Consider the following 26,608-nt stretch of genomic DNA (forward strand, 5'->3'; position numbering starts at 1 on the left):
GAAGTGCGGCCAAGAGTAGGGACGCGCAGCGTTTCCCTTACGGGAGGGAGCGCGATAATTGCTACCAGATGGTGCTGCTCGCTCCCGCAAGGGAATCGCTAAACGTGCACGCGTTGCCATTCAAGCAATGCAACGCGTGCACGTTTTTAGGGCAAAAACTGAATTGATTACATGAGGTTCCCTCCTATGCAGCGCATGCGCGCTGCATAGATGAGACCTAAAAATGATATGTCTCCAATGCAATACATTGGGTTGGACTGAAGTTAATTCTTCAATCTTGCCAAAGCTCTACTATAATCATCATAGTCGCGTTGACTCTCAGGTGGCTTAGTCCTGGGTAAGGTCCTAAATATGTCTTGTCCCTCCGACCTTAAGCAGTCGAGGAGAATAAAATTTGTCCTCTCTACAGACATCCTCTCAGGATCGATTTCCATCAAATGTGTCAAAATATATTCCCACCTTTTCCTTGGAATTTGTGGCTCTTCCTTATTTTGCCAAAACGTTATTGCAGGTTCGAACATCATTGTTATGATGGACAAAGAAGTACTAGGAAGTATAAAACTGAACTTTGGAGAGAAAATATTGTCTCTAGGAAAAGGATAAGTGTAAAAGTAAATACTGCAAAATTAAGCCATGGTGAAAACTGTAACAAAGGTCCACAATTGATCAACATTTTGGGCATATCCAGAATTAATAACATTGCAGGAAATGGACCCTGTTCATATGTTGTTTTAATGACTAAGATTTGTTTTATAAATAGATAATTTGTGCACAACGGAAAGCAAAACAGCGCAGATACTAACCAAAACTTTTCCTCAAATAGCTCAAGATGTCCACCTTGCCGGTAAAATGCACAAATGGAATGAGAGTAAATGAGTATGTATAATGGTACCGACTGCTTGCAAACAAGACTTGAAACTGCAGTGGAAAAGCCTTTCTCCAACAAATGTGAACCAGATGCTGTTAGAGTAAAAGAAGGTACCTCACTTGGGTGGAGATGCACCATTATACTTGCCAGGAACCAGCAGTTTTTACCCCGTTACCTAGAGAAAAGAAATGTCGGTCTGCATGGCAAGCACCATTGTTGAAATATTCAACTCTTCTGCGGGCACACCACAGATCCTGTCTTCATCTCCAAAATTTTAAGTAAGTGCCTAGAGTCAGAAGGCTTGAATGCAGAGGAAATGTATACATTACAATCAAACATGTTGTGAACGGCATCCAACAAGGCATACAATACCGTCAAAACAGTCTCTATAGAACATTTGGGGTAAACATTCTTAGCTATTCAAAGTAGGAAAGAAAAGTAGAGAGGCATAGGAGATGGAAGGAGAGTATGGGGATGTGACAATGGCTGTTGATTGCTTTAGATTTACAGGAGATGGACACATCTGTTATGGAATGGTGCACAATGGCAAAACATTCTCCCCCAGTCCCAGATCTGGGTTTAATCCATCGTTATTTTGCTCACCAGGCCACCCCAGTTCAGACATGGCCATATGCAAATCAGTCTTGACCCTGTGCCTCATGGGAACAGTCCAGACCGAACTGTCAAGCCATGTCTTCCCTGGACCGGAATCAAGCATCCTAGGACCGGTTTCTGGCTATCAGCCATCATCAGACAGGATAGCTTGACTCCAGTGGTGTAGTGCGCACGGGACCCACGTCTGGGCATACCTTACCCACATAGGGTGAACAGCAAAACACACAAGATGATGGACGGAATGGTGCGCAATGGCAAAACATTCTCACCCAGTTACAGATCTGGGTTTAATCCATCGTTATTTTGCTCACCAGGCCACCCCAGTTCAGACATGGCCATATGCAAATCAGTCTTGAGCCTGTGCCTCATGGGAACAGTCCAGACCGAACTGCCAAGCCATGTCTTCCCTGGACCAGAATCAAGCATCCTAGGACCGGTGTCTGGCTATCAGCCTTCATCAGCCAGGATAGCTGGACTCCAGTGGTGTAGTGAGCACGGGACCCACGTCTGGGCATACCCTTCCCACATAGGGTGAACAGCAAAACACACAAGATGACAGACGGAATGGTACGCAATGGCAAAACATTCTCCCCCAGTCACAGATCTGGGTTTAATCCATCGTTATTTTGCTCACCAGGCCACCCCAGTTCAGACATGGCCATATGCAAATCAGTCTTGACCCTGTGCCTCATGGGAACAGTCCAGACCGTACTGCCAAGCCATGTCTTCCTTGGACCGGAATCAAGCATCCTAGGACCGGTTTCTGGCTATCAAGCTTCATCAGCCAGGATAGCTTGACTCCAGTGGTGCAGTGAGCACGGGCCCCATGTCTGGGCATACCCTTCCCACATAGGGTGAACAGCAAAACACACAAGATGATGGACGGAATGGTGCGTAATGGCAAAACATTCTCCCCCAGTCACAGATCTGGGTTTAATCCATCTATATTTTGCTCACCAAGCCAGCCACCCCAGTTCAGACATGGCCATATGCAAATCAGTCTTGACCCTGTGCCTCATGGGAATAGTCCAGACCGAACTGCCAAGCCATGTCTTCCCTGGACCGGAATCAAGCATCCTAGGACCGGTTTCTGGCTATCCGCCTTCATCAGCCAGGATAGCTTGATTCCAGTGGCGTAGTGAGCACGGGACCCACGTCTGGGCATACCCTTCCCACATAGGGTGAGCAGCAAAACACACAAGATGATGGACAGAATGGTGCGCAATGGCAAAACATTCTCCCCCAGCCACAGATCTGGGTTTTTTCCATTGTTATTTTGCTCACCAGGCCACCCCAGTTCAGACATGGCCATATGCTAATCAGTCTTGAGCCTCTGCCTCATGGGAACAGTCCAGGCCGAACTGCCAAGCCATGTCTTCCCTGGACCAGAATCAAGCATCCTAGGACCGGTTTCTGACTATCAGCCTTCATCAGCCAGGATAGCTTCACTCCAGTGGCATAGTGAGCACGGGACCCAAGCCTGGGCATACCCTTCCCACATAGGGTGAACAGCAAAACACACAAGATGATGGACGGAATAGTGCGCAATGGCAAATCATTCTCCCCCAGTCACAGATCTGGGTTTAATCCATCGTTAAGACTGATTTGCATATGGCCATGTCTGAACTGGTGTGGTGAGCAAAATAACAATGGATTAAACCCAGATCTGTGACTCGGGTGAATGTTTTGCCATTGTGCAACATTCCATCCATCAATAGTTGTTTTGGCTTGAGAAGCACAGCACTGAAGCGTGAGAGCATGCACTGGATTAACATGGAGTGCTGACAGCTTAAGTGATAATTATAAGGTTGAAAAGTGCATCAAAAGGTCTTATGGGGGGGCGTGGCCAAGATGGCGGGGTGAGCGGACGCTTCCTCCCGTAGCTCCTCCGGCCCGGCTCAGCTCGAGCCCCGATTCCTGCGCTTCTCTCCCCCCGCGGTCGTACTGCGGGCGAGAGAACTGTGCTGGAGTTCTTGGGGCACGTTTTGATACCACCTTGACCTCTGTTGCCCCGGGGGTAGTCCCCGAAAAGTTGGTTCAACGATCGACCCGAGGAAGGGAGCCTGGGTCGCCCCGAGGAGAAGGGCCTGGAGGCGGAGCATACTGCGGCGCTGTCCGCGCGCCTCGGCGGAGTCGAGTGCTGAAAGCTGGAGATCCCGGGAGACGGACTAGACGGACTTCGCGGAGTGTGGAGGCTTCCTGGCCGGCGCCCTGGTGGCCGGGACCATCGCTAGACGACAGACCCCTACCCTGCGACGACGATCTACCCCCCGCCATGGGTATCGGAGTGTGACGCCTTGCGGACCCCGTGCCTGGAGGAGTGGAACCGTGAAGTCTGAGCGGAGCCCGGGCCGGGCGTATTGGCCGATGGTACCGGGAGACGTGGGGCTCGCACTTCCCCGACCCGTTGCCATTTGAGGGTCGCCCATAGACTGGCTGGCCTGGGCTGGCATCCTGGGTTCCGCCCTCCCGCCATCTTGTCTTTGCGGAACTAATGCTGGTGACCCTCGCCCGCGCCCTGGTCATGCGGACGCCTTGGTTTCTCCTGGTACCTGCACATCTGATGTCTTCCCTGGGGGCACACGGCTGAGGGCCTCCGACCTGGACATTGCTGACCACCCTGCCTGGCCCGGTGGTCGTCTCGCCCTGACCCGGGCCGCCATTTTGTCGCCTGCGACGCACTACCCTTGTCCTCGGCGGGGGCTTCGCATCTGGTGCCCACGAGCCCCTGGGCGCGTCTACAACGGCCGGCTCTAGGCCTTGACCACCGCGGAGGCCAGGATGGCCGGAAGACGAGGCGCTGCACGGGGAGATCGCACTTTGCCGGAAATGCTCGGCAGGGCCCAGCAACTACGCGACAGGGCGCAGCCGTCCCCAGGGTCCTCCCGGGCCTCAACGGACGCCACCGGGGGCGAACCACCTGTCACGAGGTCCTTCATGGAGGACTTATTCAGCTCCCTCAAGGAGGAATTTCAGACTCTCAAGACCGAGGTGGCGGGAGAGGTCCGTGAAGTGCGTAGAGAAATCGAAGGCCTGGGCGAACGAGTCGACACGGTGGAAACGGCGGCCCAGCGCCGCGACGAGGAGATAGTTCATCTCCAGCAGGATGTCCTCCGCCTACGGGAGCAGTGTGTCGAGCTCCAGGCCCACTCGGAGGACCTCGAGAACAGATCCAGGCGGAATAACATCCGGGTGCGGGGCGTTCCGTCCGCGGATGAGGGTGCGGACCTAGTGGCCTATTTGCAGGACCTGTTCCGCGACATCTTGGGGGAAGGAGCGGACTTCCCGATCCGCATAGACAGAGCACACAGGGTGGGCCGCCAGCGCCAATCATCGGCACCCCCGCCTGATATCCTGGCATTCCTGCCGGATTTCCCCCTGAAGGAGCGCATTATGACAGAGGCCCGCAGGAAGCAGCCGCTGTCCTTCCGAGATCGACCCGTGGCGCTCTATCAAGACCTGTCCGCCATCACACTGCAGAAGCGCAGGTCTTTCCGCATCGCTACGGACTTTCTGCGAGAGCATGAGACGGCCTACTCCTGGGGTCACCCCTTCCGTCTTATTTTCCGATGGAATGGGGTGCTACACCAGCTGCGCTCCTTACAGGATGTCTGTGGGGTGCTGGGACTCACAGCTACAGAGGAAGAAAGGGCGACACCCGCATGGAGGCGCCCCGAGCGGCGGGGCCGACGGAGATCGAGGAGGCGCCAATCGTCAGCAACAGCGAGTCGCCCTGACTCCCCTACCATCAGGGCGGATATGGCGGAGGCCCTGAGGACTGCGGCAGGAACTTGCCTGAATCTAATGGCGTGGCCCAGACGGCCTAACTCTTCTCCGGGGGGAGAGACTCTTAGCTTCTTCGATGCTGGGTTGGGGCTGGGGGTTGGGGGGGAGAGGTTGGAGGTGTGTGGCTGGACGTCCACTTGACTGTTTTCTGCAGACTCGCCCATTTGAGCTAGACTGAGACTATGGGGTGTTTTTTCTTGTTTTTGGTTTTGGCTGGTTGCCATGGGTTGGTTCTGGGGGGGTTTCAAAGTTGGTTTGGTGTTGGGGGGGTCCCGTCCGATACTGTCCGAACACATGCGGAGCCGATTCTGGCCTTCCCTGCGCCCCTGCCCCGCGCGCCCCTTCCGCTGATCCCGAGCTTGCTGCACAGCGCTTTGCTTCCCTGGGAGTGATGCCGCCCCTGAAAGTAGTGACCCTTAATGTTAAGGGTCTGAACAACCCTGTGAAGCGTAGGGCGATTCTTTCCCTGCTAGAAGGGTTGCAGGCGGATATCTGCCTCCTGCAGGAAACCCATTTACTCTCTAAAGATTGCCATAGGCTGCGCTCTGCCAAGTTCCTCACGCAACTCTTTTCCTCGGCTGCGACTAAGACTGCAGGGGTGGCCATTCTTCTCGCCAGCTCCTTCCGAGGTGAGGTGCTGTATAAACATGCCGAGCAGAAGGGGAGGCTCCTAGTGTATCGCATGCGTCTGGGGGGTGTTGCCTTTACGGTTGGTTCCGTATACAGCCCAAATGACCACCAGGATAGCTTCCTGGAATCTGTGTTGGTAGACGTTACTGCCTCGCCCGACCGCCACGTCATCTTGGGGGGAGACCTGAACATGGTCTTCGACTCCACCTTGGATAGGTCGGCCCAGCGCTTTCCGCAGACGGGGGAGCTTTCTAGAGTGGTACAGGACCAGATCGCGGAGATGGATCTGCATGACCTTTGGCGCATCATGCACCCCGCCGATAGGGACTACTCATATTTCTCCCACGCACACCGCACTTACTCGCGGTTGGATTACCTCTTGGTGAGTGGACCGCTCCGCTTAGCCGCCACGGCGGCTGACATCGGGGTTTTGTCCCTGTCCGACCATGCGCCGGTTTCCGGAGTTTTTGCTTGGCCGGCGGCCCCCCCTCCAGAGGGATGTGGCGGCTTCGGGACACGCTTCTCCATAAGAAATCGGTGGTGAAGCGAGTGGAGGAGGCCATTCAAGAGTACCTGATCCACAACAGCAACCCCGACACGTCCCTGGCAACGCAGTGGGCCGCTTTGAAAGCGGTCATCAGAGGGGAGTTTATCTCCATCTCCTCGGCGGAGAACAAGGAGCGTCAACGCAAGAGGGAGGAATTAACGGCGCAGGTCAGGGAACTTGAGCAGGTTCACCGCCGGACGGGGGCGCCTCGTGTTTGGAGGCAGCTGAAGGCGGCTCGGAAACTTCTCTCTGCGTTGGACCTGGACCGGGCGGAGTATGCGGCGTTGCGCCTGAAACATGCCTTTTACACCGGCGGAGATAGGTGCGGTAAGCTCCTGGCCGACCGGCTCAGGGCTGCGCAGCAACGCAACGTCGTGAAGGAGCTAGTGGGAGCAGATGGGGTCCCGGTCTCCGGCGACGCGGAGGTGGCGGACTCCTTCCGTGCCTTTTACGAGGCGCTGTACACTGCAGAGCCCTCCCCACCGGGAGAGGCTGAGGCCTATCTGGAATCAGTAACCCTCCCGGCCTTGGATCCCGCCCAGGCGACCCACCTGGAGAGGGATATTCACGTGGAGGAAGTCATCTCCGCTATTGCACGGATGAAACACGGCAAGGCCCCGGGCCCGGATGGCTATACGGCCTTGTTTTACAAGACCTTCTGTCCCACTGTCGCGCCTCTCCTGGCTCGCTTATTCAACTCCTTCTCCGAACCGGGAGCCATCCCGCCGGACCTTCTTTCGGCGACCGTGTCGGTTATCCCGAAACCGGGAAAAGACCGAACTCTATGCGGTTCGTATCGGCCCATCTCGCTTCTAAATGTGGACCTCAAGCTGTACACGGGGATCTTGGCGGCCAGACTGGGTCTTCATCTACCAGGTTTGGTGGAGGCGGACCAGGCCGGCTTTGTACCCGGTAGGCAGACGGTCGACAACACCAAGAGGGTGACGCACGTGCTGGAAAAGGCCTCACGCGTCCCGGGGGAGCGGATGCTGCTATCGGTAGACGCGGAGAAGGCCTTTGATAGGGTTCATTGGCCGTACCTCGAGCTGGTTCTCGGGAAACTGGGGATCGGCGAGAAGTTCCGCACTATGATCTTTAATTGTTATAAGAGACCGTCAGCATCGGTGCGTGTCAACGGACACAGCTCAGGCAGCTTTACCATTGAGCGTGGCACGAGACAGGGTTGCCCCCTTTCACCGCTCCTGTTTGCCCTCTATATGGAACCGTTTGCCCAGAGGATTTGTGATAACCCGGACGCCATCGGAGTGAAGATGGGGCAATACACGCATACTGTCAGCCTGTATGCGGACGATGTCTTGCTGACCCTAGATGACCCTAGGCGGTCGCTCCCTGCCTGCGTCCAGGAACTGAATTTCTTTGCCCGCGTGGCAGGCTTCAAAATGAATATGTCTAAGTCGGCCGCCCTGGACGTGTCCCTCTCTGTTGACACCAGGCGGGACCTCCAGCGTCTTTTTCCTCTGCAATGGTCCTCCTCCACGGTGCCTTACCTGGGGATTTTGCTTGCACCTTCCCTGCCTGCAATGGTCGCTGCTAACTATTCCTCTCTGGGCAAAAAGATCAAAGAGGAACTCGGCCGATGGAACAAGGGCCTGCTCTCGTGGCTGGGCCGTATTGCAGCGGTGAAGATGACGATACTGCCTCAGATCCTGTATCTTTTTCGCGCCCTACCTCTCCAGCCCCCTGTAGGTTGGATACGACAGGCGCAGGCAGACATCTCCCGCTTTGTGTGGCAGGGCCGTAAGCCTCGGATGAAGCGGGTCCTCTCCATGCTTGCCCCGGAGGCGGGGGGTCTCGGGGTCCCGGACCTCCGGAAGTACTTCCAGGCGGCACAACTTCGGTATCTGGTGGAGTGGAGCCGGTGGGAATCGGACAAGCACTGGCTCTTTCAGGACCAGGCAGTTGCGGGCCGCACACTCCAGGAAGTCCCGTTCCTGCGGCGCACTCACCGCCCGCCGAACCTCTACGCCTCTTTCATCACCCGGGTTCCGCTGAAAGCGTGGGACGCGGTGTGCGAGCTTCGCGAGCTCACCACTTTTCCATCGCCGTTCACTCCCATTGCTGGCAATCCAGACTTCACTCCGGGCCTGGAACCGGGAGCCTTTTCCCACTGGGTGAGCGCGGGTTGCAGGGCGCTTTTCCAGATCTACGGGCCGGAGGGCGTACTCCCCTTTCAGCAGCTCCGACAGGAGTTTGGCCTGACGGAGGGGGACAGACTGCGTTATATGCAAGTCCGCCACTGGGCTCTACAACCCCCAGTGCGCGACGTCGCTGCCCGTTCGATTACGCCCTATGAGCGATGGCTGGTAACCCGGACCTCGGATGCCAAGCTTATCACCGACTTGTACAAGTTTCTCCAACCCCCGCCGTTTCATTACCATAACCCAGGGAGGGAGCGCTGGCACAGGGAATTGGGCAGGACCTTGAGCCACAAAGAGTGGGACAGGATTGCGTATCGGGCGAGGCACTCTGCGTACCACACTGGGCTGACGGAGACCGTCACCAAGGTGTCCACCTATTGGTATTACACCCCGGAGCGGCTCTACGAGATGCGCAAAATCGGCGATAAAGGTTGCTGGCGCTGCTGCGGACAGGAGGGTACCCTCACGCACATTCTCTGGGGGTGTCCGGTGCTGTCGGCCTATTGGAAAGAGGTCTTGGATGAGGTGGACAGGCATTTTGAGATTGAGCTCCCGCGCTTCCCTGCGTATGTCTTGCTAGGCCTCCCCAATGACCTGATGTACCCGCTGAAGTCCCGCAGGGGTAGGCAGATTGCGATTGCGCTGGGCTCCGCGGTTCAAAACATACTGATACTCTGGCGTACCCCCACTGCCCCCTCTATCACTGGTTGGTTACACAGGCTCTGGCAGGTACTGGGCATGGAGAAGATGTCGCTGACGGTGGCTGGGAATGTTGACCAGTTTGAAGAACTCTGGCACCCCTTTTTGGCACTGCTGTCCACGGAATTTCGCGAGCTTACATGCCCACGGTACCTGCGACTTCTTAGGCTGACGCCGCCGGCGGCTCCAGCGGAGTGAATGTGCGGGATCAGGGGTTTGGGGCTGGGGGTGGGGGGCGGGGTTATATGCTTCGAATGCTGACCTTCGGACGAGGATGTTGGGGTATTGTTTTCTTCCTTTGCTTCTCTTTCTCCTAATTTTCCGGGGTTGGGGGGCTGGAGGGATGGTGTGTTTTCTTTTACTGTGTTGCGGGACGCTATTTCAGCTTGGCCTTGCTAAGGGAATGGGGGTCTCCTGGGGGGTCATTCACGATACCTTATTGCCTTAAGACTTATGCCTAGTTACCCTCTGGGGCTCCCTGTCTCCCTACTTTCCCTCTGAACCGATGCAACATCTCGCTTTTTGTACTATATGTTCGCTTGACCTCCTATTCCCTTCCCCATGTTTTTTATACCTTCATAAAATACTTTAAACCTAAAAGGTCTTATGAAGGAAGCCCAATCTGACCAGGGAGGAATTTCTACCATATAATGTGGTGTCCTTTATACGGCAGGTATTTAAGGCAAATTTGAAAAGAGACACATGTAAATGGTAGTTATGTAATGCCTGCTTTTTACTTAAGGATAACATTGTGGAATAGGAAAATCCCCCCCCCAAAAAAAAGAATTTTGACTGACTGACAGTGAGAACCAGTAGCACGCTGCAACTGGAGTTTTCCCAGTAGCAGCTCTTTACATTTCCTGTCAATTGGAATCACTACAAGCCATTAGTAACTGGACATTCCACCATCATTATTACTGAAATTGCATTATATAACGCTTACTGCCCCTAACGAGGCGTTGAAGTTAAAAGTTCCAATGCAATGTCAGAACATAATAAATGACACACAAATTAGATACTCGTTATTGTCATTGCCCTGGATCTGGTTGTTCAATTGGCCTGCACTGTAGATTTTATATTCAAATTTGAAGTAGAAGTTGAGATGAATGTCCCGAGACTCACAAGTGGCAACGTCATTGAGTTTTCAAAAAGTAATATTTTACTTATTTTAGGAAAAGACAGCATGTTTTATGAAGCAAGGCCAAGCATATAGGTAGTGTTGTCTTGGTTCTGTAAGGCTCACTACTAACTAAGCCGAGAGGAAATGATGAATGTGGGTGCGTAGTCCCTTTTCTGTCTCGTCAGAATGTCACCTTTTATCACTTGTCTGAAAAGGAGCATCAGCGCTGTGCACTGAAAGACGACCAGCATCCTGCCCTGGCCATTAAAGTGATCTGCTCAGGCATCCTGTTTGCAAGGCTTCTAAGAGTTGAAAGTCACCCATTACGGCCTCAGCCTCCGGCTACCGGTGAGCAGAGCTCCTGCGCGCCCTTCAACTGTGAAGGTAATGGAGCAGAACAGCATTGGCTTCCAGAGAAAACATGTACCAATGAAAAGACAAGAGTGGGCAGAGTCAGACAGACAAAAAAAAGGTGGGAGAGGCGGAAGGAAGAGCTGTGTTAAAAGAAACAAAAACACACTCACGGGGCAGAACCAATCCAAGAGTAAAGGAACAAAGATGACAAGCAAAGGTGTCTTCGCAATTACTCGGTCATTCAAAACAAGTATTGGCTGTGCGGCCGTGAAAGTGACACGGCTGCGAAAGTGAAAGTGTAAGGGTGCCCGCTAGATGGTTAATTTACTTACCTGACAAGTAGCGATGGGAACAGGCAGCGCGGCCATGAAACTGACGGGCCGTGAAAGTAAAAGTGATTGTGGCTGTAAGGGTGCCCGTGAGATGGCGCCTGTGATGGTAATGGTGCGCCCCGCGCAGGACCGCAAGCTGTAGGCCACCACCAAATGCGTGTGTTCGCATTTTTTGAAGCCCTTACTAAAAGTCTATCCAGGGCAGCGCATGCGCTGGCTCAGGAGAGACCTAAAAAAGTATGGGTAACCTACTCTCATATAGCGATAGAGGGTGGGTGGAGTTTCAGCTTTTAGTTCCTGTTTTTTCTTGCCTGCGGTGGAGACACCTCAAAAATAATGGCTGGAATGAGAAACACTGAGATTTCAGTATGACTAGGAAAACTACTAAATCTAAAAATAACAATGTGTGCTATTAAGTAATTAAAACATTTAATTTATGTTACATCATAATTATATGCTATGTATTGATGTTAAATAGTATTCTTCTGTTTAGTGTTAAGTCAGAATTATCCATCTATTTGTGCTTGTGGTTCTATTTGTGTTTAAATGTGGGTGTGTTATAGCTAGGATGGGTGTGAGTTAATTTGGTAGTCTATACACAGGTCTCATTCTTTCTACTTGTGGTTATATGTTTGGCATTCAAGAACCTCGACTGTTTAGAAGGCAGGATCTGAGATTCCAGAACAGATGTGATATGTGGGCTGCCATATATATATCACAGTAAAACGTGTACTTACCTTTTGTGTTTCTGTGGTAACTTACCAGTGAAGCTCAATTCAAGGTAGTAAATTAGCCCAATTTCCTACCTCCAATGGTTGTACGATGGAGCAACGCAGGGAAATAGGTTGCAAGCCTTAACCAGGCATTTTTTATCACACATTTTATACATATAAGGTTGTACAACGGATGCCAGTACCACACATGGTTTATTCATTTAAAAACAATGTAATTGTGGGGGAACCCCCACATCCCTAACTTACCTTAAATGTGTGGTAAAGGCATCCGTTGTAAAAACATACGCGTCGTAAAAATATGGGTGCTTAAAAGTGTGTGATAAAGTAACAACGTGGTAAAAACCTGGTTGTTTCCCACCTGCAATGATATACTTTGTTGTGTTCATATTACACATGTGCAGAGCAATAGGATCCTGGGGACACCAAAGTGAACATCCTGCAGTAGACACCATCTCTGTTATGAGGTCCCTGGACAATGAAAATTAAAATTTGTAGTAGTGTCGAGCAAACTGTCAGAAGTTTTAATTTATGCAAAATACTATTTGATAATTCTTAATTGTTCCGATTCCGGTGAATTATACATGATATTGTTGAACAAGTGATGATTTCGAATAATGTAAATGGTGGCAAATAACGCTAACTGTTCTAATATGTGTAGGCTGAATCGGCACAACAATGCGAATTTGCCTAGCCTTGGTGCTGGTAAGTTCCAATTCTATTAAGGACTCGGAGGCGAGGATTATGCCATTCTTTCATCGCTTTATTCTCTACAGCAGCAAGAAAAAATATAACACAACTACTTTTCCCATGAACATTTGGGGGAAAGAACAAAGTCAAACATGAGTCCTATTACAGTGTCCATGTACAGGTGCCTCCCATCATGCTCCACTGTACTTGTCTCCTCCTCTTTCTTCGCGCGAAGCCAGAACATCAGTCCACTCACGCATCTTGTTTAGAATTATCTGCTCCTGCAAAAGAACACACCATCAGATCCAACCTATATCAATAGAACGTCAGCTGTAAAACAGGAAGAGCAGTACACCGCAGAGCCATAAGCGCACATTCGAAAAGAACATAAACGCTTTACTTACATTGCATACGGGGAGGGTACACTTCCATGAAGTCACTGGGGGGGATAATCCTCGCCTCGGAGTCCTTAATAGAATTGGAACTTACCAGCACCAAGGCTAGGCAAATTCGCATTCTATGTCAGGACCGGAGGCTTCGGATTATGCCAGTTCAAAGCTTATCGACCACCAATCTGGCCACATCAATAACTGGCTTGAAATAGAACCTCTTAAACGTGGAGTCCGAGGACCAATCGGCCGCTTTCATCAGATCCTACAACCGAGCCCCAAGGGCAAAAGCTTTAGACGCCATGGCACCTCGCGTAGAGTGCGCCCCAAACTGTTTAGTATCAATCCCCGCCTCCTGCATGATCCAACGCACCCAACGGGCGATCGTCGGTGAAGTCACTGCCTTATACGGTTTACGCAGGGCAATAAGCAACTGTCGCTCACCCGGAGGGCGAGTATCCTCGGTCATATCCTCATAAGCACGGAGGCACTGCACTACGCACAGCTTAGGGGGGTCCTGAAAAGCCGGGTAAGAAATGACCCTAGTATGTGATTTGGTCCGTCTGCTGACAGTAAAGGAAACTCCTTCAGGAGAAAAAACCCTGGCCGTTATATCCAACGCTCGCACATCCGAGACACGCCTGCAGGACACCAGGCACAACAACATGGCCAACTTAGCCGTCAACTCCTTACGCGTTAAAAACCTGTTCAGTTGCCAGGAAAGGAACAAATTCAGCACTCTGTTCACATCCCACAGGACGGAATACCGAGGCTCCGGCGGCAAGGCAAGCCGTATACCCCGCAAGAGCCTACAGGCTAAGGGGTGTTCGCCAACCGGGGACCCTTGAACCAGGTCGTGCCCCGCAGACACCGCCGACCGAAACGTATTGATCGATCGATAGGCCAGGCCCTGATCAGACAGTTCCGCCAGGAAATTCAAGACACGCACTACAGGTGCCCCCACGGGATCCAAACCCCGTCGCACACACCAACGGCTCCACCGGAGCCAAGCCGATCTGTAACGTTTGGTCGTGCTGTCGGCCAAGCCTTGGAGAGCAAGTCCTCTGCCGTTCTCGAAAGGCCAGGCAACGTCCAGCGTCACCGGAGAGCCTCCACGCCATCAGGCGCAACGAGCCCTCCAGGACTAACCTGTGGGGCGCTCCCTCCGGATTCAGTAGAATGTGGGGAGACTGGGGGAGTAGGATCGGAAAAACCCAAGAAAGTTCCAGAAGAACCGGAAACCAAACTTGCGACCTCCACCACGGAGTGATCAGCACTACCTGTGCCGACTGGCGGCGTAACAACGCTGACACCCGCGTTATCATTGAGAATGGTGGAAACGCATAGCCCTGTATTCCCGACCAGTCTTGGAGGAACGCATCCCTCGCCTCCGCCAGGGGGTCGGGCGCCAGCTGAAATACCGCGGGAGCTGGTTGTCCAAGCGGGACGCGAACAGGTCCACCGAAAACGGGCCCCAAAGGTCCGAGAGCTCTGCAAACAGGGTAGGGTCCAGCTTCCAAACGCTGGCGTCCAGAATATTCCTCAGTGCCAATCTGCCACCTCGTTCTGACGACCCGGCAAATAGTCTGCCGTAACCGACACCTGGCGGTCTAGACAAAAGTGCCAGAAATCCCTGGCCAGGTCCGCTAACATCTTGGACCTGGTACCGCCCAGGTGGTTGATATAACGGACTGCCGACACGTTGTCCATCCTCAGAAGGACGCAGGATTGCACTCTGTCCTTGGTCCAACATTGCACTGCGAAGGAGCCCGCTAGCAACTCCAAGCAGTTGATATGCAAGGACTGTTCGAGAGCAGACCAGGCGCCGCCCGTGGAGAAGTCTCCGCACCGCGCCCCCCAGCCGGAACAGCTGGCGTCCGACTCTATCACGATATCTGGGGCGGAACCGAAAATCGCACGGCCATTCCAGGCTTCCATGTGCGTAAGCCACCACTGCATTTCGTCCCTCACGTCCTCCGACAAAGGAATCAGTTGAGAGTACGTCAGGCCCCTCCGCAGGTGGTACGCCTTCAACCGCTGCATGGCGCGGTAATGAAGGGGCCCCGGGAAGATAGCCTGGATCGAAGAGGAGAACAGGCCCACTAGCCTCGCCAGGTGGCGCAAGGAAATCATCCGCTTCGCTAGGGTTTGTCGCAACTCGTGTCTGATCCGCGTCATCTTCCTGGCCGGCAGGCTCAAGGTGGCCGCCACCGAGTCTATGGTGAAACCGAGGAATGTAGCGCATTGCATGGGAACCAAGAGAGACTTCTTCTCGTTGATCACGAACCCCAGGCCTTGCAAAAGGTTGACCGCAGACTGCAACTGTGACCGCAGTCTCTCGGGGCACTGATCCATGAGCAGCATGTCGTCTAGGTAGACTATCATCCTGACCCCCTGAGCCCGCAAGGCCTCCACCACCGGCCGCAACACCTTTGTGAAGCACCATGGTGCTGAGGAGAGCCCGAAAGGAAGAGTAGTAAACTCGTAAACCTGGCCGTCCCACCTGAACTGGAGGAAACGCCGATGAGGCGGAAAAATGGGAATCGTTAGATAAGCGTCTTTCAAGTCCAGCCTGACCATCCAGTCGGACTGTCGCAAGACGTCGCGCAGCAGATGTATCCCTTCCATTTTGAAGTGCCGATACACCAACCACTCGTTGAACTCCTTCAGATTGATCACGGGGCGACTGCCCCATCTACCTTTTCTACTAAGAAAAGGTTGCTTATAAAACCTGAGGGGTGCTCGCAAGCGCAACAAATCGCCCCTTTTTGGAGGAGGGCAGCGACCTCTTCGCTCACCAAAGCCGCATCGCGCTGGGAAAAGGTAATGGGGCGAGGACGCTGTAGCTGACACGGACGGCCATGGAACTCCATTTGGAAGCCCTGAACCGTCTGCAGCACCCAAGCATCGCTGGTAAGAGAGGCCCATGCAGGAAGAAACTGCGCCAAGCGCCCCCCCACTTTCAAACTCGCGGAAGGCAGAACACTCACCTCGGCCACCGCCTTGCTGTTGGCCACGTTGACCACCACGACCTCCGAACTTCTGCCCTCTCGTGGGGTAGAAATTATTGAACTTGGCCCTGTCCTGGTACTGGCCACGTCCGGAGCCTTAACCTCGATCCGAGCTGGCGACCCGGCTGAACGAGTGGCCCCTGCCTCGTCCGGCCTTGTCGAAAACCCGGGGCGCGAAAACTTTTTTGATATTGGACTGGGCACGATCCAGGGACGTGAAGGTCGCCACAAACTTCCCCAGTTCTTTGATGAACGGATCACCAAACAAGCCCCCCTGGGCTACAGCACCCGCCTCCGACGAGGCGAGGTCGCCCAGCTTGGGATCCACCTTGATAAGCAGGGAGGGCCTCCGCTCCGTAGAGAGGGCGCAGTTGGCGTTGCCAAGGAAAATAATGGCCCTCTGGGCCCAGTTGGAAAGGACCTCCGGGGAAATCGCGTCACCCGACACCTTGGCCTCCTCTGCCATATCCAGGATCTTGGTAAGGGGCCCGACAGCATCCAGAAGCTTGTCCTGGCAAGTGCGCCAGGACCTGTCGATACCCTTCCGCGGGTCCTTGACAAACTTCTGTAGGAAGGTCGCCATCTTCGGATCGATGTCCGGGGTCATGGCCACCTTGCCGTCCAACGACGGCCGGGGACACTCCGCGCGCAGGCGGCTCCTAGCATCCTTGTCCACCGGCTTCCGTAGCCTATTAGCGACGTACTGGGCCACCTTGTCACACGGGACCCACTCTGAGGAACGGGGATGGACAATATCGTCCGGGTCCAGCATGTCCGACGGACCCGCGGAGGATGAGGGCTGAGAAGGGAGCCACGACCTGGAAGAACAGGCCTCCTCCTCCGAGTCTGGGGAGTCGTCGTCGTCGCACTGCGGGTCCGGAGACATCGCAGGTGGAGAAAGCGGCGGAGCCTCCGAAGGAAGAGGAGCCGGAGCTTGTGCGTCCTCCAGGGCCTTGAAGGCACTCTTTACCTTGGCGAAAGCCGCCAAATCAACCCCCTCAGTGCAAGGCTTCTTGGGAGGAGGCGGGGTAGGGGACGAATCAGGCCCGGAGGCCGGGACCGGCGCCGGAAGCAAGGCGGCAAACTTGGCATAGGCCTCGTCCAGGTGCGCCGAAAGACGTTGTTCCAGGGGGACCATAGCCTGGTCGACCGCGCGGTAGATGGACTCGTCGACCGCCTGGTAAAAGTCATCGTCCAACGGGACATAGTTCAGGGGTCTTCCTCCGGATAATTGTCCGCGTTCCCCTGCATAGCGAGTTAAATTAGGCTCTAGCAACGGGAACGGCAGGCAAGATCAATGACCCTCCTCAGGGCGCTCTATAGTCTGGGGAGTCCCAGCGATATGGGTGGCCAGAGGCACACAATGAACGGGCAAAGCCCTGGGAACACTGCAGCCCACAGAGTCTCGGGGCGCCTCCCGGCAACGCGGTCCCACAGCACACTTACGACCCCGAAGGGTGTTCCCCAAAAGTACAACCCAAAGGGCGTTCAGAAGCAAGGGAAAACCTAATTGCGACCCCGCAGGGTGTCAGAGCCGGGAGGCTAGGCACGGGCCCGCTGGTGACAGGAGCGCGCCAGAACACTCTAGAAGCTTCTGGGAGCGCCCCTTCAGCAAACGAGACACCGGCCCCTGGTGGCCGCGCCACCACACCGCACACTACTGGGCAAAGATTGCGTAAGGAGCGCACTAGGCGTCCCGCGACCAATCAAGGGAATCTGTGGAGAAAACAGAAACCCGACACCCGGCCCGAAGGCCAAAGGCACCACACAGAAACCCAAAACCCAGGAGAGAAGGAAAAAACCAACTTAACTTGCTGCGAGCAGCGAAGAAAGAGGAGACAAGTACAGTGGAGCATGATGGGAGGCACCTGTACATGGACACTGTAATAGGACTCATGTTTGACTTTGTTCTTTCCCCCAAATGTTCATGGGAAAAGTAGTTGTGTTATATTTTTTCTTGCTGCTGTAGAGAATAAAGCGATGAAAGAATGGCATAATCCGAAGCCTCCGGTCCTGACATAGAATTACATGTGCATTCATTTCCATTCGGTCTCCAGTGCTGTCCTGAATTTTCCCAAACATGGTAGTGGTCTGTGAGATGCCTGAGTGGAGATTCTCAAATCAGTGTGTCAGAGCCTTAGCTGGGGCATCATCCTCTGATATTCTGTAACACATAAGAAATTTAAAAACAATCTACTGTCAATGACAAATGTGGCAAATTGATTTCCCATCTTCAGAAAAACAGTGGCGCATTTTCCTTTTTATTCGTGTCACGTGGAGACCATGAACACATACTCATCCCTGTCCCCCGAGAAGGAGTATGTGCTTCTATACGAACTTTTTGATCTTACCCAGTGACTCTTTTGAGGTGAACGTCATTCTGAATGGGACACGTGACCTGAAAGAGCTGTTACTTCTCTCTCACGTAGCTCTAGTGTGGTAGGAATATGTCCTGCCTTTTCTTCTCAGTTCGATGAATCTCTATCTTGCAAAGCAAGGTTGAAGCTGTATCTATGTACATGACATTTCTCTTTGGAAGGAACTTACCATTTAGTGCTTAATGTGCTCTGTTGTAGTTTGATGATTGTGTGCTTGGGGAGGTCTTTAATTATCTTGTAGATGTCTCTACCAAATATATGCTTCAATGGTAAGCAGCATTTGTTTTCCATCTTTCTCTCCTGTTGCTTCTAAAATGTTGTCTAGCCATCTGCTCCACGCTGGTCCAAGATTGCTGATAGACATTTTAAACGGTTCTAGACCTCATATGTACACAGTGAAGTCTATCACAGATTTGCTGCCAGTATATGTGTTTGTTTCTTTGTATGTTATCCCACAAGATGCTCTTGTTCCTTTTGTTTTTTTTTTAATTGGTGTGTTCTAGTTTTCTTTTCTTGCTTGATTTCATCCTACATAAGCAGTTTCTTTTCTTTCATGCTATTTGTGTTATCAATTATCTTTAGTCTGTGTGCAATTTCTGACTTGTTCAAATGCCTGTTTCAAAAATGGTATCCTCTATTGTTTTCTATGGAGATTGCCCGGTTCCACGATGGCCATCAATCATACAGGCTTTAGTCTGTCTTTTGTGTAAAATGCACAGTGGTGATTGAAGGCCCTTTTGAGAACGTCCCCTGGTGCAGCTGCCTATTTGTGAAATGGCCACACTGCTATTGGTGGGGTTAGCCTGACTTTCGCTTGGCAGCTGATGTGTCCCTTTCCGGCAACTGAAGAGGAGCTTCAAGATCTCCTCAGAGCTGAAATCATAGAAGAATCGAAAGGGCCCAACTGCATAAATGAAGAGAAGCTCAGAGCGCTAAGTTAGGCGGTGCGTTAATATGAGCCAACACAACACGGCTATCAAGAGAGAACATTACCCTGGCCTTCACAAAAATCATATGATAATGCAGCTCAATGAGGCCTGGATCTTCTGACAGCTTGAATTTAGCAAATGCTACCCTCAACCTGACCTCCATACACCACAATGTTCAGCATACATCTCAGATTATTTCCGTACAAAAGGCTCCGCTGTAGGATCGGCAGCTGCTGAAATCTTTCAGGAAGCCAACAGATGAGTAATCAAACACATTGTAAAACCGGGGTGGGGGGGGGCACTAATGAGCCCACAGCAAGATGGCCGCACCCTAGAGCAGCTCCACCGGCCAGGAGCAGCAATCTATACAATATCCTGCTTTCTGAGAACAATTCGATTCGATTGTTGAGGCGGAGGGGCACAGAAGTGAGCTGGGGAAGTTGGAGGTCCCGAAGCTGGGACTCAATACTGCTGGATGGGGCCAACAGTGACAAAAGGTTGCTGATCCAACAGCTTAATGCAAGGAAGATGGAAGACAATAAAGGCAGCTGCGGATCCTCTGGAAAGGGCGCGACTGGGGCTTCTGTACAGTATTGGTGTCTGAGTTCTGATCGCTTACTGAGTCGATATGGGGTGAGGAGGTCCTGGAAGCAGCGGGACGTGCAACGCGGAGATCCCGCGAGCCCATAGTGCCACACGCAGATCCGGGACTGTCTGCTAGGAGAGGAGCATCTTGGAGGTAGACATTGGAGCTGTTGGCTGCAAACTGTGCAACAGTGAGCATGTGGGAGATCCTGTTCCCAGATGGCAGGCCTACAACAAGACACAGCGGAATAGATGCCAGGATGGATCCTCCAAAACATTAATAAGCGGCGCAGGCTAAGTGGGCTCCAGGGCTGGTGAGCACCCATGTAGTGATTTGAGCTGCAACAGAGATTGAGTGGAGGGCCCCCAGACTGCATGGCCATATTAGTCTCAGCTGGGATGGAGCTGGGGATCCTGCGGTGGTCACTAAATCTGGAGGCGAGGTTATTGGAACTGCACAGGCCCACAAATGGGAAAGTGTGACTGAGGTCTGGGCAGCTGCGTATGAATGCTGCAGGTCGTGGCATGAGGGGGGCTCCAGAACATCAAACAAGCCGATAGAAGCCCATTGATGACAAATGACCGGAGGACCCACGTCCGTGACCTAGGCCGCTGCTGGGCGACTGACCATAGAGAGGTGTGGAGCAGCGCAGTATTGCAAAGTTGGAGCCGAATCTTTGTGTCCGTCATCTGACTGATGCTACTGGGTCCTTATAACTGCATAGGCGCAAACTGGTGACACTATAGGATAAATGCCTGCGATAACGGGTCAACTATTTACCTAGTTTTAATTTGTTTCCTGCGCTGGTGAGCTGCTAGAGTGAAAGGACAAGAGGAAAATGGACAGAAATCAAACCTGCTTCATCTTCAAGGCCAGACGTGCTGCTAAATCCCGGCAGGATATTATCCAGCTTGACTGTGCATTGTTCACTGAGGAACACAGAAAATCTTCACCAGACCTAAGGAGGTAATTGAGTTCGTACAGAAAATAAACCCCCAGGGTCTTAGAGAATTAGATGAAAATGAGGAACAGTGAATTTGCCCACTTATGGGGTCACTGGGGGCACATTGTCGGTGGCTTGTCTCGGCCATGGAGAGGACTGGCATTGCATAGCAGATACATTGCTCGATCGAATTATGTTCCTGGGCACTGGGGCACCTTCTCCATGGAGTGAGACTATGTAAACTGGCCGTGCCCTCCAATTACATGAATTGTTGGGAAAGACCACTATTTGAACCTTTAATGAGCTGGTCTTCAGAGATACCAGCTGTACCTCCTTAATTTTCAGAGAGTTTTGCATCTCAATTGCAAGGTAGGCTACTGTAGCCGGAGCACTGCTGTTCCTTCTGGCCACCTCCATCCACCTAGAGGATGTTGGGACTCTGGCTGCTCCCATGAAGGTACACCCCATATGTTAACACTCTACTAAGTCACACAGGACACTGTGAGAAGTGGTTTATTCTCTAATTTTTTTTTCCTTTTAGATTGTGGGGATGCTCTTGACATGCTTGGCATGCTGAAGTGGTGGGGGGGTGTTCTATGTTAAATGTTTATATATTTGCCGTCATTGTACAACTAAATGCAGATGTTTGATATGGTGCTTTATGTTTGAGGTTGGGCTGCATGCATCATTTGAAATGTGCGGGGACTAAAACGCTGCTGGTACTACCATACTTAGACAGACACAATGTGCACATTGAACTCTTGCAAGAGACACTCTTAACCCATATGTCAGGCACACTATAATCTTAACCGAAGGCAACTCTTACCTGTGGTCAGAGCAGCAAGGTGCTTACCCCTGTTGGACGTGCTGGAGGCCTCGCCGACTTCAGACTCCTCAAAAGTGGACAACGCTGATGAAACAACTGAATTTGCGGGAATCCAAGTCTTGTGCTAAGTCAGTTAGCGGTCTAGTCTTTTGGCCTTCAGCACAAGCCTGCTGAATTCCCCATTGCTCACGTTTGGAATTGGCACAGCGCACTTCAACTGCACTCTGAGGGCGGTGAGCAGTGTCTCCACCGTGCCATTTGAAAAGACACTGCACAAACTAATTCTGCATCTTTTTACCACTCCCCTATTTCCTTTTTTGGGGGGGAATAGAGCACACACTCTACAGGCATTCCTCATTCTTCCCAACGATAACTTTCATGAGGAAAAATACATTTGGAGCACGCTCATAGAGAATTGAAGACGGAAGACCAAGTCAGTGAGGGAAATTATAGTGGCTTGGTGTGAGTTCATGCATTTTGGAGACTGGTGAGAAAATTAATTTATAGAACTTTCCTTAGAGACTTGAAAATACCATTGATAGAGAACCAGTTCTCTTATAGGTTAGCACATGTTTAAAAACTCATGTGACAATTATTTAGAGGCATCAAGAGAAAAGAAGCTCAAAAGTTAATGAAGAGTAATTCATTAAACATCGTGAGGGGCAAGCCCAGTGAGTTGAGCAGGTGAATTGCTAAGATGTATATTAATTAAAATGTTTGTAAAACGAGTTCCAATGTTTAGAATAACTAAATAGAGATGTTGGTTTGTGTATAATTGTTTAAAAGAGTTCTCTTGTGTTCCAAATTAGATACAGAGTAGAATTCACAGAAGTAGTCAATCAATCAACCACTTTATTCAATCTAAATAAAATATAGATTATAAAAGTACAGTGCAATATTAGTCTTCTATTTCCAAAAAGTGTCAGCGCATAATACAAAGTTGATAACATGGTTGCAAGGGTCATAGGCATGGACATAGATAATAAAAAGTACAATGCAATATTAGTCAAAACTACAATGCAATATTAGTCATCTGTTTCAAAAAGTGTCAGTGCACAGAGCACAATTAATAACAGGATTGCAAAAATCTCATTCATGGGTCTGCCAAGCACTCTTATTACGTATATGAAGTTTTACAATACAACTATAATTCTTAATTTAATTAAATCTATTGGTCAAAGAATTTCTTTAATAAAATACCTAAGCACATTAATGAAACATTAGGACGAATGATCACTATGTCGTCTATTGTATTATATATGATATATTAATATATTAAAAACATACAGGCATATTAAAAAGACAAAAAAGAGAGTTGGTGAAAATGTCAGATTGCCATCGTCATAGCACAAATTCACTAGAAAAATTCATAGCATTAAAAACAGAGTAAATTGTCTAATAAATTAAAAGGGACGATTAATCAGGTATCGTTCTTTTGGACGCCAAGGTTGCTCGTAAAAAGGACAAAACTGTAAAAGTAACATGATCAGTTGAAAACATCTTGAGATACCACAAGGCTGGTCTGATTTGATTAAAATTCAAAGATTTCAGCAAAGGAGTTAAAAGTTGCTTCCTCGGCCAACTATGATGAGAACAAAATATTGTAAAGTGCAAAAAATCCTGCAGAGACATGTTGTTGCAGCCGCAGGATATCCTTGCCTCAGGCCGTACCCACCCAGATGGGGATGCCAAAAGTTGACGAAATTGGTTGAACCTAAAGCACAGAAGAAGTCATTAAGTCAACCTAGTAAAGAAGGCAATACTTAGAAGCAAATTCAAAAGAAGCCTACATCTCTCCTCATTGAGGCTGTCTCTTTTTTCTCCACTTCCCATTTCCCTCCTGCAGATGCTTGGTGCAGAATATGATTTAATTCATTCTGCACTTGCATTTGGTAGGCGGAATGTGGGACCATTCATTTGCTCCTGTGAAAATTCTCAGTACAGAATTAGTCCTGACATCACACAAAAAGTAATGTAGGTGCCTGGTGGGAGGCGATGCTAGTGGCCTCTTCTACTCCTCATCTTGGGTGGGGGATGCTGCTACTGGTAAAGAAGGGGGCGCCCTTCAGGGTCACTCATTCTGAAACGGATGACCAAAGTCGTTATGCTATAGAACAGGGTAGCTTATGTGGTACCGTGGTGACACTTATGAACACTTACGGGCCAAATACAGATGACCCAGAATTTTTCCCCGCAAATATTCCGCTGATTACACATGATTCAATCGACTGCCACCATATGGGGAGGAGATCTCAACACCTATTTAGACCCTATGCTTAATCGATCAAACATGACTGACTGGCATGGCAAGCATTCTGCTAAAGCATTCTGCAAGGGGCTGGAGGACTATGGGCTTGTGGAATCCCACAGTAAGGGAGGTTACATAAACTTCTCCTGTACACGGCTCGTAGTCCTGCCTGGACTATTGGCTGGTGTCCAGGAAGATGTGTACATGGGCTGTAGAGGTATGCTCAAAACGCTATCTGATCACGCACCAATAAAGTTGGTGATCTCAATTACTACTGCCCCCCCCAATTCATCTGGAGATTTCATGCAACAGAGCTTTTAGACCAGGTGTTCCGGATAGGGCTCTGATCGACTATTTATGAATACTTTAACCATAATTTGGGATCAGTGGAGGGGGCACAAATGCTTTGGGAAGCCTTTAAAATTAAATTAAAGGAGTTTGTATAGGTATGCGGGCAGGTGTTCTGAAAGATATAAGCACACAATTACAAAACATAGAAAGCTCGCTACACAAGCTACAACGCAATTATGAGAATACAATTAGCCCCACAACTCTGGCTGCCATAGGGAAAAGGTCACAGAGTATGATGATATGGCTACTCAGGAATTCCGCCACCTGTCCCTTAGAAGTATCGCAAGGGCATATGGTGAAGGCGGATGCCCAGGCCGTAGTGTGGGTGCCAAGTTGAAAACAACCTGGACACATGCACATATGGTACAAATAACTACCCCAGAGAGCAAGCGCAGTTAGGGTATGCCCGACATTCTGCCCTCTTTTGTGGACTTCTCTGCACGGCTATACGCGGCCCAAGGCTTGGCCTCGGAGATAGCGAATATCTAGATGATGTGGCTTTGGCATGGCTCTCCCAGGCTCAGAGGGAATATTTGGTGTAACCCATCACGGAAGAGGAGGTCAAGGATGCCTAATGGTATAGCCCTGGGCATTGATGGCCCAGTGGATAGGGTGAGGATTAATGGTACAAAGTCTAAAGTTCTACACAGCAATAGAGGTATAAAACAGGGGTGCCCCTGTCGCCAATACTATTCACGCTCACCCTAGAGCCCTTAGCATGTGTAAAACATCAGTGGCTTGAATGGGCTATGCTACGATTCTGCTTGCGGCCTCTGATCATTTCCTTGTACGCGAATGACATGGTATTATATATCCGCAAGCCTGCCACGCATCTGCCGCCCATAATAAAGGATTTACTGTGAGTGAGATGCACACCTGCGTAATCATATTCTTCAACTCATTTCTTCCAATATTATCCATTCAAAATATTTCTGGGGTGCAAAACTTTCTCCGTGCTTCGTCTCATTGCGCTGCAACAATAACTCAATCACGAGGGGACCGATTCCGGCCCCACAAAGCTGCATCGCCACCTACCTGTAGGCTTGAATCCAGTGAATTAAATTTAGATCTATTCTCTGACTTTCTCATATTTTCCTTTTTCTTTCATTTTAATCCTTGTTTATTCTTTTGTTCAATTGTTACACCATCCAAAATCCAAACTCTCAAAGGCATGGGATTCATTTCTTTATCTGTAAATATGGTGGCCAGTCACCAAGTGAGCACTTTTCCAACTCTGATGCAGCATGCTAACTACGGAGACTCGCAGCACAGTTCTTTACTGCTCCGAGCGATGCCCCTGACGAAGGGAGTATTACTCCTGAAATGCATTGGGCTTACGCAATAAAACATGACATGAAATGAATCCCATGCCTTTGAGAGTTTGTGGATTTTGGATGGTGTAACAATTTGGATAAAATGAATTGAACAAAAGAATAAACAAGGATTAAAATGAAAGAAAAAAGGGGCGTGGCTATGGCGCCACGCAAGATGGCTGCATAGTGGTGTCTCTCCTCCTCACCGGACCTTTTCTTTGAGTTTTTCTGCGGTCCTACGGCGTTCCAGGAACCTCCATGCCGCAGGAAAATCAGCGGACCGTGAGCGGCTTTGAGTGCGCTGTGAGCGTCCGTTTCAGATGCTCATTACAAGCACCATGTTTACATCTCCCAATGTGTGCAGGGAGCGTATAAATCATCATTTTTCATTTATCTCTTCATTTTGAAGCTCCATGGCTTTTACTTAAATCACTTCCTTAAGGGTGAATGACTTTCCTATGGGACATGTGGAGTTCTTTATATGAATAATACTCTGCACATATGTTTCCTTGCTGTTGCCAGAATATATTGTTCGTACTCCCTCATTTGGATGCGCGCCTCTTTAATTAACAATGTTCTCTGGTTCAACACTGCGTTCTCTTCAGGATTTTTCTACCACTAACATACTTGCTACTGACATCTTTAATTACTCTTTTGGTAGCAACTGTCATTTTGAGGCGTGATTTTTTTCTTTCTCATGAGGTGCAGTAGCAGGTCATTAATGTAAGTTGGACTTATAAGATCGAGGAATTCTTCAATCAGCTGGTCATACGCTGTGGTAATCGTTTATACATGGTCTAGCTGCATCCACCAAACTTTGTTTTTGTCTCTTTCAAACTCCATCAGGAATCATCAATTTCTACCAATATCATTTTTATTATTGACTTATTTGGATGCTGTGTCTGGTTGCATCTATTATCTGGAGGCGTGATTTCTTCTCCTGAGGGGCAGTGGCAGGTCATTAATATTTGTTGGTTTTATTAGCTACAGAAACTTCTCTATCACCATCTCTGGGGAGCTCTGGTTCACTACTTTGTAGTTACCAATCAGCTGGTCAAAAGTTGCAGTCATTGTTTGTGCATGGGCAAGCTGCGTCAGACAAA

Source organism: Lissotriton vulgaris, chromosome 1_1 (genome assembly GCF_964263255.1).
Source record: "Lissotriton vulgaris chromosome 1_1, aLisVul1.2, whole genome shotgun sequence".
Lineage (NCBI taxonomy): Eukaryota > Metazoa > Chordata > Amphibia > Caudata > Salamandridae > Lissotriton > Lissotriton vulgaris.